The 22,132-nt window shown below is 36.1% G+C and overlaps 1 protein-coding gene and 1 long non-coding RNA gene across 2 annotated transcripts in view; one reads left to right on the plus strand and one right to left on the minus strand.

Annotated features, from left to right (window-relative positions):
• Positions 1-22,132, minus strand: part of GAP43 (growth associated protein 43) — a 457,292-nt gene that overhangs the window by 191,693 nt on the left and 243,467 nt on the right. The window contains exons 5-6 of the mRNA XM_072964925.1: positions 7,762-7,852; positions 7,571-7,676 (exon numbers count right to left, since the gene is read on the minus strand). The gene's annotated coding sequence lies outside the window, so the exon portion shown is untranslated. The remainder of the gene's footprint in view (positions 1-7,570; positions 7,677-7,761; positions 7,853-22,132) is intronic.
• The window catches only part of LOC140697426 (uncharacterized), a 71,504-nt gene that overhangs the window by 1,520 nt on the left and 47,852 nt on the right, over positions 1-22,132 (plus strand). The window lies entirely within an intron of this gene.

The raw sequence follows: 22,132 nt of genomic DNA on the forward strand, positions 1-22,132 counted from the left end.
GAGAAAAATTAACACAGTAGTGGCAACAGGAACTTACCCCAAGAAACAGAGAACTTTCTTTTTGGCAGAGTGAATGGGAAAAGGGAAGGAGAAAAAGGGAAGAAGAGACTGTTTCATTTTAATTAATTAGAAAAAGAGAGCAAGGAGATGGAAGATTCAGAGCTCAAAATCCTTGATCAAAGGAACCAATATCCTCCCCACTTCACCACAAATACCATTATCATTTCTTAACCTTATTGCCAATTGCTTGTTACAATATAGCTCTAAAAAACTTAAGACTCAATCTGTTATCCACAAATACTAGAAAATTTCAATTGAAGTCTCCTTTTTTGCCCACTTCTATATTAGTCATATTTTCCTATTTCCATATTTTCTTCTTGCCACATTAACCAAAAAAGACCTTGCATCTGAGAATCTATTATCCTTAATGTATAGATTCTGATTTAAAATACTGAAATTTGTATTGAATGTCAAGGAATGCCCTATGTAAAAAATGTCACCAAAACACCTAAATTAAGAGAAAGCTATGTTTAATTATCAAAATGGATGCTCTGCAAGTTTTAAAGAATGTACATGGGACTCTCTTCCATATAACAATCTGTGGGATAGATTAGGTAGCTTCCTCTGAAAACAACAGATTGTTTAACGAATTATTTTGGCAATTGGTAATATACTCTCTTGAGCCATTGTTTTTAGTAATCTCTTCAACTGAATTAAATATTTTTAGTTAAATCTCACATGTTTATACCTTGCTTCCCACATTTAAGCTCACTGAGAGCAGAGACCACTTCTTAAAATTATTTATATTGCACAAAGAGTCCTGTACCTACCATAATAGGTGCTCAATCACCAAATGAGTGTTTGGATTATCTGACCAATAATTTATCTAACAACATAGAAATTCTGATTTTATCACTCTGGTGTTCCTTAATCTGATTTGTTTCTTTATAAAGTCTAACTATCAGATTCCTGGAATTGTTTTAATGAACAGGTGAGAATTACTTCTAAAAACATTTTCTATTTGTATGCCAACAGACAATAGCAAAGGTCTTGAAAATATTTTATGTTCTGTAATACTGTCATCTTTAGCAAAATGTTTAGCAAACATATTTTCGTAGACATTATTAATATAAACCTAAATCCATAAGTTTAAATTAATAGGTTATAAATGTAATGCCAGAATTAACTATTTTTACTAAAATATAAATAATTTGATCCAAAGCCCAGAGTGTTACAATGCAAATAATTTTTAAAAATGTTTATCTAAATTTTAATGTAGATCAATAATTTTCAGAAGGTTTTGAGAACAGTGGGAACTTTTCAAAATAAAATTTGTACAAATACCTTCAATAAAATTGATAAACATCTATTATTAAAGTGAAATTATTTCATAACATATTTGGAACAACTTATAAATTCCATTGAGAACAAGGCTTTTATGACTACAAAAGAATTTTAATTAGTAGTTATAAAATCCTAGTCTCAACAATATATTTCACTTCCAGATTTTATTTTAGTATGAAATAGTAGGGAAAAAAAATATGACTCACAAGGCTAAAAGCAACAAAGAACAATAGTTTAAAAAAATCTTTTTAGAGATTGCTTTTTTAAAATTTTAGAGTATTTCTCAATTAAATCCATCCAGAAACCTAAAAGCAGGTGAATGGAAGATCTTTTATACAGAAGGATAAACACTAAAATTATCCGAACAAAATAGAATTACCCTAAAATTAGTTGAATGATTATCCATTCTTAATTATCATACTAGTGTAACAATTTTAAAAAACATTTGCTATAATGTCTGGCATATATTGATGGTGTAATTCTGCAATTAACTCACCGGGGAGGGCCCAATTAAACATAATTGAATTGGATAACTCAAATCAGTAATGGCTGAATCAAAACTTACTCTCTCAGAGGCAATGAAAATCACTTGCATTTTATGGAACAAAAGTCATACACTGCCAGGGTAGAGGCAGTTCTTGTGCAACTAAAGGGTAGGCACACTAAAGAAAGCTAGAGCAAGAACAAGCACACAACATGCTTTGTCTGACCTTTTCTAAAGAGCTTTTACATCACCCTTTCCTCTAGTTTCTGCCAAGTATAACTAATGTAAATGGTTTTGGTGCATTCAAACATACACAAAGGATTTCTCAACAAATAGAAATTCCATTAAAAATATTGCATGATACTTTTTATAAGGATTAAGGAAATGAATGTGCATTATAAATTCTGACTTTTGGCAGGAGAAAGACAGAATAATGTTTTGTATTCTCATTATGTACTGTTTAAAATTTAAGATATTGTAAAAAGTTTTCTGTTTTCAAAAAAAAATCCCACATGGTGTGGTTGATGTGAAAGTACAACCATTGTTTCATGTTTTCCAACCAGTTTACATAATTTACCTATATTAAATAACAGGTTTTCTAAGGTACATTTGCTTTTTAAAACTCATTCATTTCTTATCACACCGTATGTCCCATATATCTCTTAAGTTAAGTTATTAGCTCCAATACCCATTCATGTTAAAAACTCTCAGTAAATTAGGAATAAAGGAGAATTTCCTCAATTTAATAAAAAATGCCTAAAAAATACCAACAGATAACATCATCTTTAATATTCGATACTTTCCTACTAAGATCAGGAAGAAGGCAAAGATGTTACCTGTCACCACTGATTTTCAACATAGTACCAGAAATTCTAGCTACTGCACTAAGACAAGAAAAGGAAATAAAAGGTACACAAATTGGGAAGGGAGAAATAAAACTGTCTTTATTCATAGAAGACATGATTATCTATGTATAAAATCTGAAAAGATTAATTAAAAACTTCTGGAACTTCTAAGCAATTATAGCAAGGCTGCAGGATACAAGGCTAATATTCAAAAGTCAATTGTTTTCCTATATATCAGCAATGAACAGGTGGAATTAATGGTAAATATTAAAAAAAATTGCCATTTATATTAGCATTCTCCTATAAAATGAAATACTTAGTTATAAATCTAACAAAATATGTACAAAATCTATATGAGGAAAAACCACAAAACTCTAACATACAAAATCAAAGAAGAACTAAATAAATGGAGAGATATTCCATGTTCATGGATAGGAACACTCAATATTGTCAAGATACCATTTCTTCCCAACTTGTCTATAGATTCAATGTACTTCCAATGAAAATTTCAGCACGTTATTTTGTGGATATCAAGAAACTGAATCTAAAGTTTACATAGAGGGGCAAATGACCCAGAATAGCCAACACAATATTTAAGGAAAAAACAAAGTTAGAGGACTGATACTACTTGACTTCAAGATGTACTAAAAAGCTGCAGTACAAACTTATGGTTACCAAGGGGGTAAGGGGGTGGGAAGGGATAAATTGGGAGTTCTAGATTTGCAGATGTTAATATACATAAAATAGATAACCAACAAGTTTATACTGTATAGCACAGGGAACTATATTCAATATCTTGTAATAACCCTATGGTGAAAAAGAATATGAAAATGAATATATGTATGTTCCTATATGACTGAAGTATTGTGCTGTACACCAGAAATTGACACAACATTGTAAACTGACTATACGTCAACAAAAATATATTAAAAAAATAAAAAGCTGTAGTGATCAAGACAGCATGGTATTAGTAAAAAAAAAAATAGACATATAAATCAATGGAACAGAATAGAGAACCCAGAAACAGACCTACATAAATAGTGTCAATTGATGTTTGACAAAAGAACAAAGGCAATACTAATAGAGAAAGATAGTATTTTCAAAAAATGGTGCTAGAAAAAATACTGGACATTCACATGCAAAATAACAACAACAACAACAACAACAACAACAACAACAACAACAACAGAAGGACTGTTATATATAAAGAATTCCTAGAACTCAACAATAAGAAAACAACCCAATTTAGAAAATGAGCAAAGACCTTAAGAGACACCTCATCAAAGAAGACATACAGATGACAGATAAGCATATGAAAAGATGTTCCACATCATATGTCATCAGGGAAGTGCAAGTTAAAACAACAATGAGATACTACTACACATCTATTAGAAAGGCCAAAATCCAGAACACTGACAACAGGTCCAATGCTGGTGAGGATGTGGAGCAGCAGAACTTTCATTCTGGTGGGAATGTAAAATGGTATAGTCACTTTGGAAGACAGTTTGGTGGTTTCTTACAAAACTAAACATATTCTTAGCATATGATCCAGTAACCACACTCCTTGATATTTAAGCAAACTAGCTGAGAACTTATGTCCACACAAAAACCTGCACACAGATGTTTATGGCAGCTTTATTCATAACTGTCAAAACTTGGAAGCAAAATATGTCCTTCAGTAGGTGAATGGATAAATAAACTGTGGTATATCCAGACAACAGAATATTATTCAGTGCTAAAAAGAAATGAGCTATCAACCCATGAAAAGACAGAGAGGAGACTTAAATGCAATTACTAAGTGAAAGAAGGCAATATTAAAAGGATGCATATTGTCTGATTCCAACTATATGACCTTCTAGAAAAGGCAAAATTATGGAGACAATAAAAAAAGAAGCAGTGGCCAGAGACTGAAGGAAGGGAAGGATGACTGGGCAGAGCACAGAGGACTTTTAGGACAGTGAAACTACTTTGTATACTGATACTATAATGGTGGCTACATAACATTATAAATTTATCCAAACCCATTGAATGTGTAATACCAAGAGTGAAACTTAGTGTAAGCTATGAACTTTGGGTGATAATAATATACCAATGTAGCTTCATCAATTGTAACAAATGTACCACTTTGATGGGGGACGTTGATAATGAGGAAGGCTATGCATGTATGGGGGCAAGAAGTAAGTGGGAAATTACTGTACCTTCTGCTTAATGCTGTGAACATACAACTGGTCTAAAATAAAGTCTGTTAAAAGAAGTCCTTATCCCCTTAAAAAAAAAAGTCATTAGCTGTGACTCTTGGCTCCTCTGGAGATAGAAGTATGTGTGTGTGTGTGTGTGTGTGTGTGTGTGTGTGTGTGTGTGTGTGTGTGTGTGTGTGTGGTGTAGCTGAATAGAAAAGGTGTTACTTTATTGGCACCCTTGTAATCTGTACCTGGTTTCAATTGGTTGAGGTAGTTTAGTGCTGGCACCTCCCATCAGGTGCTTTGTGGATTGCTCAGATACCCCCTCTTCTCAATTTCTAGGGATCTTTACCTGAAGCTCCCTTTATAGTACAAATGCATCTCCCCAAGCTTGTAACTTTATTCCACCATTAGCCATAGGCCTGTTGGCTGAGATCTCCTAGATCTTCCTGACAACATTCTCAAAGTGCATCTAGACTGTATCAAGCAAGTTCCTCTTGAGAGTACACACCAGGTCTGTGGATACATTCACAGATCTTTAGCCCACCCAAACTCTGGGCATGCAGACTGTCCCTGCCACAGCTACTTCTCTTTGCTTCTTATATGAGCAAGCAGCTTCAGACATGGCCTCTTGCTCAGTCTTCAAGACTGCATCAGACACAAGTTCACTGTTCTTAAAACTACAGGAAAGTTACTGAAGCTCTTTGATTGGTCCTATTGAAGTCCCTCACACCAGTAAAGTGAGGATGAAGTCCTACCCTCCCTTTTGGGAGGGTCAAAGTGGTGAATTCACATGACTTGATCTGAGCATCTCTCTGAGGAAAACCTTTCTCAAATTCCCAACTTCCCTCTGTAGGCCTCTATGTCCCCCTTCATAGGTTAAAGGTATGTGGTGAGCAAAGGGTCATAAAATGGGTATTTTCAAGCCTCCTTTGCAAATTCTGTGAGGATGATTTATCACTTCAATTTGGATTATGAATTCAGAATTTACCACCTTCTTATGTCCCTTTTAGGAATTCAGTCTAAACAATGAGTTTCAAAAAAACTCATTTAAACATCTTGCTATATAAAAAGTCCTTCTTCTAATGACCTACAAGTCCAAATCTACAAGTAATACATAGCATTTCCCATATTCGTGTGTTTGTGTAAATGAGTGACTTCCGAGCCAGGAGCAAAGCATGCACCAAACAGACATGCTTGAGCCTACTTGGCCTTTAAATGACCTCTGTAGACATGTGCTGCAGAGACATGTAGGTGTAAATCAAAACAAACCCCAAGGAATAAGAGTTTTTCTAATCTATAACATGTTATACTAAGCTTAAATACATGCAGAGTGATGATAGAAAAAGCATTAGGAATGCACAAAACTTAGCTCACCTGACAATAATAAATAATGGGTGTGGTCTTTAACATATTAATGTACATAACATGCTTAAGTGTCTTTAGTATTATCTATTGTAAGACTGCAGTTTTGAGAGTGAAAAATAACATTTAAAGGATAAAATTAAAATCAGACATTTGTATAACAAGGTACAGCAGAAAGAAGCCAATGGCTCTTGGTTATTTTTATTTAACTATCATTTAAAAATCCACTAATCTCTTTTGTGCATTTCTATCAGCATAAATAAAGAATACTTATTAAATATGTATGATAAACTTCCTATTATCTTTAAAAATTGAGTTCTGCAATGTGTGAGTAAATTAACAGCCAGATATTGATACAAAAGAGGAAACTCTCCATTATTGGATTTGTGATTTTTGCCTATTTGAAAATGTGCCTACTACCCTCATAACTGTCTCTAAGTCCAAAGGAATACAGAAATATTTACAAGGGCTCAAAAAGATGGGCAGATGAAGCAAAGCTGAACTGTTCAAAAGATGGCTCATTGAAGGAAGAGGAGTAGAGGTGGGAAGAGGCCACAAATTTGGGAAAAGCCTTCCCTCCAAACGTATAAACCCAGATCATCAATTAACATTTCACACAGACTAAAAAAGTAGAAATCTGGGAATTGTTAAATCCCACTTTTTTATAATTTCATGTGAATTAATTTAATTGAAAACCTACATAAATGAAATAAACTGCATTCTGAATCTGAGTGTTGGTTTTAATGAACTCTGAGAGGGAAGGGTCACTTGGAGCTTTGGGCATTGGCAGAGGATAGCAGTGGGCCTGGGGTGGGTAACACAACGCGAATCCTGTAGCAGCCGAAAAGTATACAAGGATTTTGGGAAAAAGAAAAAGTGAGATAGAAGAGATGTACAAAAATTTCTCTTTTGAAGAAAAAAATTAAGACCCTGAAGAAGCTTCTGAAAGTTGCATGACTTGTATAAGGTCTAGTTTCCCAATGACCCTCAAGATATTAGGACTAGAGTAGAAGATTGGGACGTCAGTCTCTTCTCCTCCCATCTCTTCAATAGCCTAGTGTCTGTCTTTCCAATGCTGAAATCTTCTCCACTCAGGGTATGAGGAAAGGGAGAAAGAAGGGGAGGTAATGACATGCACATGTACCTGCTGGAGTCTAGACACCCACCTCCTCTTCATCTAATGCCCTCCTCAGCTCTCACTTGTTATTCTGGCTCATTGTTATAGCCCCAGACTTCACTATTCACTGTGTTTTTCTTTAAGAATTCCCCCAAGGAACTCCTGTATTTTTCTGCTTTCCAAAATGTTACACATCTTCCCCACTGGACTAGAGTTAGAGGAGAACACAACTTACTCAAAATGATTGATCGACAGGCACATGTTGTTGTTACATTCGTGGAGATAATTTAGCAACCATTTATCCTCTCAGCTCAGAGGTTCAGTTTCAAGTCTTCTCCCTCCTAGGGGGAAAAAAGACTAAGCTTCACCAAGATTTGCAGCCATCATGAGACAAGCAATATGAGATTGTGGAGAGCTAGTACATACTGTGACATTCATTTCCTTCGAGGCTGAGTCTGTCCTTCTGCCGTCTGCCAACATGTACACAAGCTTCCATCTATTCAATCATATAAGCAGCCTTGAAAGTAAATTAACATGATGATTTAGCAGGGATGTAAAAGAAATCCAGTATGAAATAATCTTTATAAATCTACAGTAGATACACAAATATGTGTCTGGGTGTGTATGTGCTGATGATGATGAGGGGATGGTAGTGTGTATATGTTTGTTGTTGTTTTTTTTTTAATTAACATGAAAACATTAAGGGTATATACCCTTAATGTTTACTTTACTTAAGGAAAGTAAATTTGACACTTGGGAAAGGAAGTAGCCCAGTAAAATATGACTGAGGCAAATAAAAATTTGACAAGCCAAATAGATTCTTCCAGGTTTAATGACTTGCGAAGACTGTATATAAAAGGCTGATGTAGCATTTTTGTCTTGCGAGACTCTGCCTTCAAAAAGGTAATACAGGATAAGCCTATTGCAAGAAAGAGGCTCAATTACAGATTTCCACCTTTAAAGAAAGGAAATGGCAGGAAGCATATTATTTATTGCCCAGGTATAATATTTATTGCTGAAGAGCTTAGACAAAAATAGAAAGCTGGTGAGTAGGTTGGGAGGGTGAGAGGCAAAAGGGCCTGACTTGTCTTGAGTGCCTATAGGGAACTCGTTATTGCACATGTATTTTTCATTCATGATATCTTTCATTCTGGAAATACTAATCTGATAAGGAGCATGAATGATTCCACAAACTATGCGCTAGCAATAACAATCAAGATGTGACATTAGTCATGAAGGCCTTTATGATTCTGACATTTAACACCTAGGACAAATCCACAGTGGCTAATTAACAACGAGGTCATTCTGACATAGAGCGGGCAAGCACCTTCCCTCAGCTCACTGGGATTATCCTAGGCCATATACGCTCTTTCACATCACACATTACATCTTTGCAAGAGCACATCATTTCCACCTTTGAAATCTGTATTTAAATTCAACATAGTAATAATGCTTCTCTCAAAGAGAGCCAATCTTAAACCTACTTCTGTCTTACTCTTACACCTTTGAGTATTTGGGGGAATTTCTACTGTCTTTTTGTTACCTGATATTAGACATCAGATTAAGAATTTAGTCACAATGAGCTTAAAGTCTGGCTGGAACAGCAGGATTTATGTTAAGATACTGAACATAATGGAGCATTCTCAGAGGGATGGAAAATGGCTGACTCTTGTGAAAGATGATTATAGCCAAAAAAGGGATGCAGCAAGTGTATTCAGATGGTTTAAATCAGGGGAAAGCCTTTAACTTGACAAACTAGGATTCTTCTCCCAATACTAAAGTATCACACAATGTGGTATTTCAACTGAGTTGCAGAGATACGTAAGAAATTCTTTTTCAACTTAATGAAATGATAGATGGGAAAATAAATTTGAGGGATTATGGGAATAGGCAAGACTTCTTGTTAGTCTCTTAATGCCAATGTGGTCCTTTATTTTTTCATGTCAGTTCATGCTAAATGTAAAAAAAAAATAGAAAATAAAAAGTGAGATTTGGAGAAGTAGCTAAGACTAATCATTGCACTGGGAGCTGACAGCACTAGTAATAACAGAAAGGGATGCATATATTGGAAAGGTGGGAACAGGGAACAAAGCCCAACTTTGCAAAGTGCAAAGTCAAAGAGGGGGTCAGAGAGGAGAAATGCCATTATCCTGAATATGCTAACTTGGTGGCTAAGCCAAAAAGGTATTATTTTATTTTACTTTATTTTTGCTTTAATTTAAATTTTTGATTAGACTTTGAGAAGAAGATGGGAATTGAAAAAAATCCTCTCTGAATGATGGCATCTTAGAGCTAGGAGAGATTTGGAAGGAATCATTTCCCTAAGGCATGGCACTGCACCGCTGGTATTCCTTCTCCAGGAGCTGACAAACGGCCAGCTCCTACCTGGGCACTGCCAGAGAACGTCACATAGTTGTAGTTATTAGAAAGGTCCTCCACAAACTGAGTTACAATCTTTCTTCCTCTCACTTCCCACAGTTAATCTTCATTCTGTCTTCCGGAGCTACACAGAATAATCACAATTCTTCTTTTCCAGGGAACAACCTCTCCAAACAACCTTGGAGAGAGAAGTCAGGACAAAATAGCAAGGTGATGGGACTTTTAGTTATAAGAAAGTAATTTCTCAGGTACATTTAAAAGGGAAAATATGTTTGAATGGAAGGAGAAGAAAGCTGAATTTCCAAATTAAGAGAAATTACAATAAAACACAAACAAAGTAGTACACTTATAAATATAACTTGGAAGGAAAGAAGCTGTTGATAACATGAAAGATGTAGAAAAAAGGAAAATGTACTTATAATCCAATTGAAGAGGAAAGAAAATATGCAATAAGTATAATGAATATAATGCACTAAAACTAAGATCAAGCTATAGTACATCATTGCCATTGAGCCATGATTGGTATGGTAAGTATTCTAATTTTAAGTTTTGGAGTATAAAAAGATATTCTGAATTGCATTTAGTGAGGTAAAGCATCTACTCATGCTCTTTTTGGCCATTTGTATATCTCCTTTGGAGAAATGTCTACTCCAGTCTTTGCCCATTTTTAAATTGAATTCTTTTGTTCTTGCTGAGTGTTAGGAGTTCCCTGGTACTTCACTCTTTTTTATTGTGGAATAATATTCCATTGTATAGCTACATCATATTTTATTTTTCCACTTCCAATCTTTTAAAATTTAGAAGGCTTTTTATAGTATTAACAACAGCACAAAGGGATAGCCACTGAATATCCTCATATGTGGAATAAGAAAGAATAAATACCCCGTGGTCATAAAACATGTGAAATACTATAAAAGATAGGAAGAGGTATAAAATAACTGAGCAGTTTTCTGAGCAGACAAGTTAGATGGAAGCAGACACACTATGAACAAAACCTTCATGTTATTAAGACAAATGTGCAACCCCTTTCTGATGACATCATATAATTAGAAAGTTTCAGAAAATCCAAATACAGGAAAACTCCAAAAGCAATATACTTTTAGATATTGTCATGCTATCTTCCATAGGACAAGGAAATGAATTAATAAAACATAGAGACTTTCTCTCTAATAAACATTAAGCTATTTCCCAAAACACACAAACAAAACAAAGAAAAAAGTATAAAGTAGTCACAGCAAAAAAGTCTGATATCTAAGAACAACCCCATGTCCACATAAAAATAAATAACAGAAAAACAAAAAACTGACTTTTTCAGAGCCTATTAAGTTATACAAAAACAACAGACATCCTTTCCTTTCCATCACCCTCCCTACACATGTAGTACTGAGTTCACTTCTAAACTAAACATTGTATCTTTCTACTTCTTTTTATCTCTTCTTTTTTAACTTGAGTCCAAGACTCGAGCAATGCTTGCTTAGATTACAGCAACAACTTCCTAACCACCTCCCTCCTTCTGCTGTTCCTGTTCCCTTGCATCTCATTTCAGCAGTTGCAAGGGTTATTTTCTTAAAATGTAATTCAGGTCATATAGATCCTCTGCCTGAAATTTTTTTATGGCCTTGTACTTCAACCTTTTCCAAGGCTCTGTATTACCTGGCTCATGTCTATGACTCCTAGCCTCGTCTTCTGTCTGTCTCGCCCTTGCTCACCTTGCTCACCAGTCTCCAACTCTGCTGGCCTTTTTTCAGTACCTCAGCATCTCCCACTTTGGGTCTTTTGCACATGCTGTTCCTTCAGGTAGGAGTGCTTGCCCCTCCCCCCTTTTCCTATGACTGTCTGTAGATCTCACTTCCCCAGAGAGGCCTTTCCAAACTACTCTGAAATGGCACCTCAAAAATCATTTATTTTTATCTATGTATTTATTGTGGGGGGGAGGTAATTAGGTTTACTTACTTATTTTTAGAGGCAGTACTAGGGATTGAACACAGGACCTTACGTATGCTATGCATGCACTCTACTACTTGCACTATACCTTCCTCCCAACACATTTCTTTTTAATATTACCACAATGTTGCTCTCCTTCTTGACATTTATCCCAGTTTATAATTATTCTTATTCACTCGATTGTTAATTTTGTTATCATAAGTAATATCCTACTAGACTATATGATCCATAAGACTGCATCTTTCTCCTTTATTATTGGACTCCCAGAGCCTAGCACAATGCTGGCATATAAGAGACATGCAATAATTATTTATTAAATTAATATTTGATGGTGACTGTGCTACCTAGGTTTACCTATGAGTCAATATTATACAGATTATACCAGTCAATTACCTACATGTCAATATTGTAACCAAATTTTTCATAACATCTGAATCAGATAGTATGTGTTCTCAAACATTTATACTAAATAATCCAGATAAAACAAACTCATTTGGAGAATCTGTGTCTTTGTTGACAATCAAATTATTTGTACTTCATTAGAAGTTTACTATCTATTATCCTGTACTTGAATACATATGGCTGAACATTTATTTGTCCCAAGAATTGAAAACCAGTAACATAAAACTGTGGAGTATTAGAGCTAGCTGAAAGACATTAAGTCATCTGGTCAAGTTTGTTACTCAGTGTAGACATCTCTATGTCTCTGGGAAAAATCATCAAGCTAGAACATTTGCTAGATTAAAGAGTTCACTAACATAGCCCAAGGTCTAAATCCTGGTTTTCATTTAGTTGGTGACAACTGGCACCACTGTTCCATATTCTGGGTCATTACAGTAGATTCCGACTTTGATACCATGGCAGCTTTGTTATTTGAAAACAGCTTTTATGTAAATAATGATAGAACTAAGACTACATTTACCTGGATTTCCAAAGAAATGTCACATTTAGGACTTGTGACACAAACACAGGACATCTTAGAGGTCCTGGTCCAAGAGAATGGTGTAGGATTTAGCACAAGTCTCCACACAAATCAGTCTGTTTCTTCTGTTGTGTATCTTCCTTATAGTCTCCCACCTCAGTTAACACTTGGAAGAACTAATCAAGTTTGTGGTAATACATGAAATTAAGAAAAATACACTGGATGACTGAGAAAAGTTGACTTTTCAGAACTCAGTAAGTGAAATCATAACCATGAACAAAAGTTAACTAAAGATAGTAACTGGCCCCAGAAAGAGACTGACTTTTTTATACCTCCAGGGTTTTTAATCAATGAATTCATTCTTTTTTCTCTTAACTCTTTTTCTGTGAACAACTTACCAGCCTGCTAAGAGATAATCATTAGCTTAATTCACTTTATTATTCTATTTGTGATAAAAATTAAAAACCCACAAAAAATAAACTCAAGTAGTGAATTTGTAATTCTTGTCAAAAACAACTTTTTCTCATGAAGTATTATGCTAAAATATTTTAGGAGGTAACCAAAGTGTGTGTGTATTTGTGTGTATAGCTATATCTTACATTCCTAAACAATTTAGGTCAGTAAGTGACAGTAAAAACAGGTGCAAAAGGAATCTTGCAATACAATTTTTTCCCCAAATTTCAATATTTTCCCAAAGCTAGACATGTTTCATGACTCCAGGATTTTTATATACATCTCAACTTCTCACCTTTGGCAACTAAGATTGAACTGTACCACAATTCTTCTTAACGTTTTACCAGTGAGACCTTCAATCCTTCATACTGTGGAATTACAGAATGACTTCCACATATATAAGATGGAGAAGTTCATTTTTTCATTAAAACAAAAACCAGTAAACTCTTACTGATTAAAAGCAGAGGAAGAACATTAATTAACATAAATTTGTGGGTTATAATATGTAAAATAAACTAAGTTTTATTGTTTTTAATTGTCCAGAAAAGCTCAAATTTGAGAATGTATTGCCAAGCACTAGCCCTACTGAAATAACTTAGTACCATTTATTAACATATCAAACGATAGCAGAGCAGAGCAAACAGTCTCTGTCGCAAATATTCAACTCTGCTGGTGTGCCAGGAAAGCAGCCAGAAAAAAGACATAAAGAAATGGTGTTTCTGTGTCCCATTAAAACTTTATTTACAAAAGTAGGTGGCAGACTGGATCTGCTTGGCAGGCCATAGTTTGCCAACTTCTACGCTAAAGGTATAACCTATGCAGGATGGAGGATGCATTTTTTGGAAACGGAGGTGTTAACTCAGTCAGCCTAACCTAAGCAGAGTTAGAGCACATCATTCTAACTTAGTCCCTGTAGAGATACAGTCTCCTCACCTTTCCGTGGACACTGCTCCTGAAGACACTTCGGGCCTTCACAAGGTTTCATCTGACTATCTGATGTATAAGTATGGGTCACCCCTGCAGGACTATCAGAGATGTGCATCTCTGGTGCCCTTCATAATGCCAAAGTTCTCCTAGTAATTCTTACATGCCTGCTGTCCCTTACCCCTTGTTCTTGATCCTTTCCTTGAAGGTGACTAGAACACCCTCTGTAAAACCTGTAGGATACAATTCAGTGCAGTAGTACTAAAGCTGTCACTAAGGAAGATCATTGAGTGCACAGGTTTGTCAGCTACAAGAGTCTAGACTACTTCCCAGAATAATGGCAGAGGGAGATGCCACAGCTGAGAAAACAGTCAAATGAAAAAAAATTCACCTTAGGACAAAACAGACAAGTCTTCATTGATTGAGAACATTTGCAAAACAATGTGCTACTTCATTAGCCAGGAGTGGACAATTCAAAGCCGCTGTGCCAGCTCTCAGTGGTCATGAGGGAACTCAGCCATAGAAGCCTGTGTGTGTGTGTGTGTGTGTGTGTGTGTGTGTGTGTGTGTGTGTACATATATATGCAATGTACTGAGTGGACTGTTAGATATGCATCCAATTTTTAAAGTAAATCAGAGACATATAGGGTTATATCGATTCAGTTCTGTGCAGAGATAACAGGGACACATGTTTATTACACCTTGGGGAATTTGTCTAGTAGAAAACAAAATCCTTACATTCATGGAACTTGTAATACAGTAACCTTTAAAATGGGGAGAATATATTTAAATCTATATTAAAATGTTTTTAATACTTTGGCAATTTGTGGTCAGCCTTGAATGCAACTGTTTTAGAAAGAATCAGGGAAATGTAAACCAATTTTCAGTAACTGGGCTAGAGTTGAGAGGTGGTGTGCAGCACATGGATGGATTCAATCCAAGTTTCAGATAAGGTGACCTAGGTGAGGCAGGTCAGAGATCAGTATGCATCCTCTGGAGTCCTGTGACGCTGTTCAAGAGAAGCAATGAAAGAGCTATGGATCACAGGGGCATCACTGCAGGAAGAAGGGAGGAAGGGAGGGATGGATGGAGGGATGGATCCAGTGAGGTACTTCTCACTGGAACAAGCCTAAAACACAAAGTGTGTGGGAGGGTACCTGAATATACAAGGAGCCAGGAGAACTCACTATAGTGAAATAATAGCTGGTTCCAAAAATAAACCATCAGAGGTGTTAAAATGAAATAGCTTGCTTTTTGAATGTCAAACAACTTCCTGCAGGAATTTGTGCAATGATATCACTAAGACTCCAAAGTCAGCCTCTAAAATGTTGTCATCTCTTCACACTTAAGAAACCTCAAAGCTCCCAAAGGAAACTACAATTTTATTTCAAAAATTTGCTTTGAACTTTGAAAATAAAACAAGAATATGTATTATTAGAGATCTAGTCCTGATTTTAAAGGTTGATGACATGCAGGCACCCCCATCTTGGTGCCTCGAACCAGGCAAAGAACAGTGGGTGAGAAAAAAGGGCAACAGATCGCCAGCCAGCACAATCATCTCCAAACGCAGAGACGGCTTATCAGGACTTCTTTTCCATTGCTCTGCCATCCTCCCTCTTAGCTCTTTAACTTTACCTTAATTTCCCTCCTGGGAGTACAGGAGACATTGACTGAATACATATTCCTCTTCCTCTCCCTCTCCCTAATTTTCTTTAACTTTCCCTTAATTTTCTTTTTTTCTATTCTCTTCACTTAATTTTTTTCCCCTTTCTCCTCTCCTTTTCCCATCTCCCTTGCCCTTCTCTGTATGTCTTTCTCTTTTCCTAACTTTAAAGTTATGCCATAAAACTGAAATATATTTCTTATTATTTCTTGCAATCACTGAATTGACATCTAATCTTAAAGTAAATGATGACAATGTTATGTATGTGTACACACACACACATAATGTCAGATTGTTCTTTAGGAACAACAACAAAAAAGAAATGTAGTTGATTTTACATGGGCATTCTGCTGCGTTTTTTTTTTTTTCCTTTCTTGTTTCTCCTGTGGTTCCTCCATCATATAGCATCTTGGCTATTCAGAAGTAGTACCTTGACCCATGAATCTGCTGCTGACCTTTCAAAAGATCAATATATCACCACATTAGACTTTTTTAATCCTTTAAAATGAATAGAAACTAATGCCAAACTTTCCCTTTGCAAATGTAAGGATTTTTGGAAGGTGAGAGGAAAGGAGCTGTTTGGTGCTATATTTTACACAATTAAACAACGTGCCATCTTGGCACAGCACTCCGGGAAAATACATCATGACTCTGAAAGATTCTTTTCTAGGGTCATTATCTACCCCAGCCACACAGCATCCACTTTCCCCTTCTACCAGGAGTGTCCAGGCCCCTATGCACAGTGTAGAGCTCTATCACATCACATCATTTCTTATCTCACAACCTATTTCTGGGCTCATTTATATGCATGCAAAAGTGGGTTTCTGTCCCCTGGAGAGCTGGCAGGCACCCTGCAGTCTGATTCCTCTTGTCCCTGAACATTAGATACTCTGTTGCCAATGAAAAGTCACCAGAGAAATCACGTAGATTGACAGTCTTGGAAATTTCACTTTTATCTCAGTTGATTAGCATGGTTTTTTTTCTTCCTACTATCAGCACAGAAAGATGATAAGTTAAGGAAAATGTAAAGTTAATGCTGATGTAAAGGCAATACAGAAGTTGAGAATTGTGCAGTTCAGTTTTCAATAGCAAGACAAATTTCTACCACTGGTTTCTCTGCCACAAAAAAATATAGAGGCTCCAGCATATGTTGCTGGAAAGTGAAGTTCTCTTAGATGAGCCTCACTTTTCCATTGTCTTTCATTATGAAATCAAGAGTGTGCTATGCTAGAACACATCAATTTCTCTCTTTTTTAGTGCCAAAGAACTTAAGCTAGAACTCATGTTAACTGCCTTCACATTCCTGCTTAAGTATTCCCTGAAATCTGCTTCTGCCTTTTCCACCTTATGGAATTCTTTCTCAAGTGTCACCAATGATCTCCCATTTGTCAGGTCCAATCTCTCCTCGGGTTTCACCCTCCTGAATGTTGTCAGCCTCTTTATGATTTCTGACACTGTTGAGCACCTGCTCCTTCATTCTTGGCCTTGTTTCCATGACATTGTATTCCTTTGTTCTCCAGCTTTAATGAAAGATTCTTCTCTGTCTCTTTTGCTGGTTCTTCTCCCTCCTCCCATGACCAAACTGTGGGTTTCCATCAAAGCTATTATCTTGGCCTTCTGCTCTTCATTTTCAATTTCTTCTACAATTATTCCATCTTGTCATCTTCAATGAATATTCCTACATATAGACTCTAACTGCCAACTTCAATATTGCTCAATCAAAAAACTACCTTAATTTAAACTGTCTATGGAGCATATTTACATGGATAGCTAGCCAATGACATCTTAAATTTACCTTAATTTCAATGCACTCAAAGTTTGCCTACTCATTTTCTCTTCTCGCCTTCCACTAGGATGCACTATATATCTCCACCAAACACCATGCCTCAAAACCAAACTACAGAACAATTTTAGCTAACGCCAATGCATTCTGCAAGCTACTGCCTTAGATTAAGAACCTCTATAATGCTCCAATGTCTGCTGCATTCGATTACAACTCCTGTGCATGGCTTTCAAGATTTTTCACATATGGTATTGATCTACCTAATTTTGGTTTCCATGATGCCAATGTGAGCCATCACTGCTGGTCAAGAAAGTCTCTTCATTGCGGACATACTCCTCTAACAACCCATTCTACTTCTCCAGATTTGGCTCTTTCCTTCTAGGTGGAACTAATTTGCCTGGTCAATATATCTATCGGCTGATTCTAACTTCTTGTGGGACAGACAGTTGTGTGATAACCAGTCATCATCTGGCAATAATCAGTGGTTTACAGAAAGACATTGTATCTCAGTGGTTAAGAACTCGATCTTTGGAGAGTAAGAGTTGTGTTGAAACACAGTTCACCTGTGGAACAACCTTGAGCAACTTCTATAAGCTCCAGTTTCTTCATTTATAAAATGAAAAAAAATATACTATCTACCACATAGAGTTGTTGGGAGGAATACTGGAAATAATGCATGTGAACTTAGCACAGGGCCTACCCCTTAATAAGCGCTCTTTAAAGTTAGTTATTATTATGATTGTTTTGGCAGCACATATACTAAACTTAGTTATTATTATTATAAAATGTATCTGTCTTCACCCTGTTGAACCCAATTTCATAATTGTTTTATTTATTAAATCAATCCTAGGTGGGAATGGATTTAATAGTAAGCATGCATAAAAGACTGAAAACATACTAACACTGGATATTAATAAGTTACAGGAGACTAGAAGGTCACATGTGCATTAGATGGCAGGTAGACAATGGTACCAGGAGGGCAAGCTCTCTATTTTGATCACCATTGTATCTAAGGAGGGATACACTGAAGAGAAAATAGTTGGTTCTTCATACATATGTGTTGAATATACTATATAGAAGCCCCCAATCTGGAACTTGAATCTAAGACTTACTGAATTCCTCAAGTTCAGTTCTCCATTTAATAAGTTTTACTAAGCTGAGCAGAGCCCTTTGAGAAGCTCGTCTAGATCTCTTCCTCATGGTGGGTCACCAGGAACTCCTCCCAATGGGTGACTGAGAGGACAGCAGTCAGTGGGTTTATGGTTCGTTGTCTTCATTCACCAGTTTGGCCTCCATCTTCACGCATAGTGATAAGAATTCCCCTTGAAAGCAGTCCAGAAGTAATGCTTTTAAATGATTATTAGTTTCAAGTAATCCCTTAGGAAAGGACATGATGCGACCATAGAAAAAGTGTTTGGAAACACCTGTATATGACAAAGTTTAAATGATTCCATGTACAATTTGTCTATGAAAGTATCTTTAACATCAAAATTAAGATAATAATATATCCTCACTGATTTTCTAATTATGTGCAGGCAGCATTAACACAGGTATATAAGGAGATCTGGTTCCTAGATAAAATTGTGCAATGAAACAAATTTCCTTGGTATCCTCCACACCTTCTCCCACACCTTCTCCCACATCTTCAAGTTAACTATTTTTCCTCTATCTTATTACTCTTAGGAACAGTTCTCAGGCTGACAAAAATAAAAACCCACCTAATGGAGCCACACACAGGATCACCCTCTTCAAGGTTTTTCAAGGTCCAAGAGCACATATTCTTTTTCTCCCTCCTATTCTTCCTTTGCTTATACCTCCCATTTCCTGCAACAGCTAAACAAAAAGCAATCTGATAATCATCATGGTAAAAACTACGCATACTGGGGTATGAATGACCGAGAAGCTCAGTATTCTCAGAGATGTATCTACTTTTAAAATTAAGCTAATTAACACACTTGAATCTCTGATTTTTGAGCTGCCAGAATCTTAGATTTGGATATCTCATATAAGTCCACAATAGATTCCTCAAAACTTAATCACAAGGAAAATGTTCATCATTTCCCTTTCACCTTACCATGTCTTGAAGGGCAAGCAGATAGCAGCATTAATTGCCTTTGGAATCACTGCAGTCATTGTTTAGTGGTGGGTCGTCACTAACATTAGCTACTCCTCCATCAGGGTAGGATATTAAATGCCATCTAATTTTGTCAGTTCAATCTCCTCCATGTTTCTATTTGCAGAGAATTTTTCTAAGTATTATTATACATGGTTATTAAAAATATATATATAATAACCACATGGTCCCTTCCCTAAAGAAGGGTTAGTCAGTTTTCCAGTTCCATTGTTCCCAGATGGTGATTAACAAACAGTTTTTAAAAGGTCCAGATAATAAATATTTCAGGCTTTGTTGACCAAGAGCCAAAATCAAGGCTATTATGTAGGTATTTATATGACTAGAAAAAATTTCCACACATATTTTATTCATGAAATTAAAATCATTATTTATAAACACCAAAATCTTAATTATATATGCTTTTTATGTGTCACACAATATTCTTTTAATTTTTTCCCTCAACTATTTAAAAATGTAAAAACCATTCTTTGCTTGTGGTCCTACAAAAGCAGACTAGGAGGGGTGAGTGAGATAAGGTGGGGGGCAACATCTGGCTGTAGTTTGTTAAAATCTGTTTTTGGAAATACCTAACATGGAATCCATTCATCTAAGTTTCCAACTTTATGTGCTGCTGAAGTAAGGACTAAGTTCCTAACTTTAAAAGGAAATACAATGTACTATTAAATATCTTTGAGTTGGGTACCCATGATCTGTGAGGTGCAATAGACAATGTACAGAGTATTTTTACCAGGACTCTCTTGAATGGTTACAAGCTACAAGGCTAAATTAAGTCAGCAGAAGCAAAAAAGGAGACGTGTTAAGATAAGAGGCTAAGATAAGAGGATCAGTGTTAGAGGCTTGAAAGGATGAGAGAAATAGGTGAGGGTGATTTTCAAGAGGTACAAACTTCTGGTTACAAAATAATGGAATCAATGGTATGAAATATACAATGTGGGGAATACAGTTAATAATAATGCAATATCTTGGCAATGGTGACAGATGGTCACTAGACTTACTTGGTGATAATTCTGTAATGTACAGAAATATCAAATTGCTATGTTTGTGCCCCAGGAACTAACATTGTGTTGTAGGTCAGTTATGCTTCAAAACGAACAAACTCACAGCAAAAGAGATCAGATTTGTGGTTACAAGAGATGGGGAGTTGTGGGGAGGGGCAATTGGCATAAATAAGGTAAGTACTAAAGATGTAATGTACAACATGATAGACATAACTATTACTGCTGTTGTTTTATGAAAGTTGTTAAGAGTAAATCCTAAGAATTCTCATCACAAGGAAAACAGGGTTTTTTCTTTTTCTTTTATTTTGTATCTATATGAGATGATGGATGTTCACTAAACTTATTGTGTTAATCATTTCATGATGTATATAAGTCAATCATCATATTGTACTTCTCAAACAAACTGCTGTATGTCAACTACGTCTCAATAAAACTGAAAGAAAAAAAACAGAGTCACTGGTAGGACTGATGAGAGAGAAGGTTTCAAGTGAAACTTGAAGGACTATTAGAGTTTTCTATCCCTGTTATCTCTCTGCTTCTCTCTGAGTACAGATTCCCAGGCTTTTTTTTAACTGAAGTCAGTTACAATGTGTCAATTTCTGGTGTACAGTATAATGTCCCAGTTATACACACACACACACACATATACAAATATATATTCTTTTTCATTAAAGGTTATTACGAGATATTGAATATAGCTCTCTGTGCTATATAGAAGAAATTTTTTAATCTATTTTTGTATATAGTAGTTAATATTTGCAAATCTTGAACTCCCAATTTATCCCTTCCCACCCCCTTCCCCCTGGTAACCATAAAATTGTTTATTACGTCTGCGAGTCTGTTTCTGTTTTGTAGATGAGTTCATTATTCCACTCTCAGCTACTGCACAAGGGTCTTCTCCACAAGATAGAGAATATAGCTACATACAGTATTAGGCTCACATGCCAGCTTGCCTGTCTCAAGAGGATGATTTCTCTATCTCTGGTTCAGTCTATACAATCTCAGGGAGGATCACTGTAGCAGATGCTGTCAGTACTTCACCCATATCCTCTCAGGCTCAGGTCCATTTTTTTATGCACCTGTCTCCTGGTGTGCTGTCACTCTCAACAGCCAACACCTGCATCTCTTTGTTGGAGGATTGGCCCCAGGCAGCTGGAACCAGCTTGGTCTGCCCACACAGATTGCTAGAAGTGTTTGGAAATCTATGTCCCTGTCAGGTAGTCTTCAAACAATGACTGATAGATGTGGAAGTACTCCTTAGCTTCCTTACCCAAAAGTGGGGTGTAGCCTACAGTTTTCAGAGCTTTCCTGTGGGAATGAACCAAAGGTATCTGTGTAGGAAAGAGTTAACATAGCAGGATTGAAACTGCTAGCCTTAAAAAGGTCCACTAGAAAGATTGGTATCTGGGAACCTGGATTTTAGAAGGGTTTCCACACCACTCCCTGATGAGGGTCACTGTACCTGAACAATATAGTTTATGCTGAACATATGCTTTCTTTCTGGGAGTTTGGAAATTTGGTAAGAGTCAGGCTGAGGATGTCTATGTGAATAGCCCCAAATAAAAGCCTTGGGCATTCAGCCTCTAATGAACTTCCCT

Source organism: Vicugna pacos, chromosome 1 (genome assembly GCF_048564905.1).
Source record: "Vicugna pacos chromosome 1, VicPac4, whole genome shotgun sequence".
NCBI classification, from domain to species: domain Eukaryota; kingdom Metazoa; phylum Chordata; class Mammalia; order Artiodactyla; family Camelidae; genus Vicugna; species Vicugna pacos.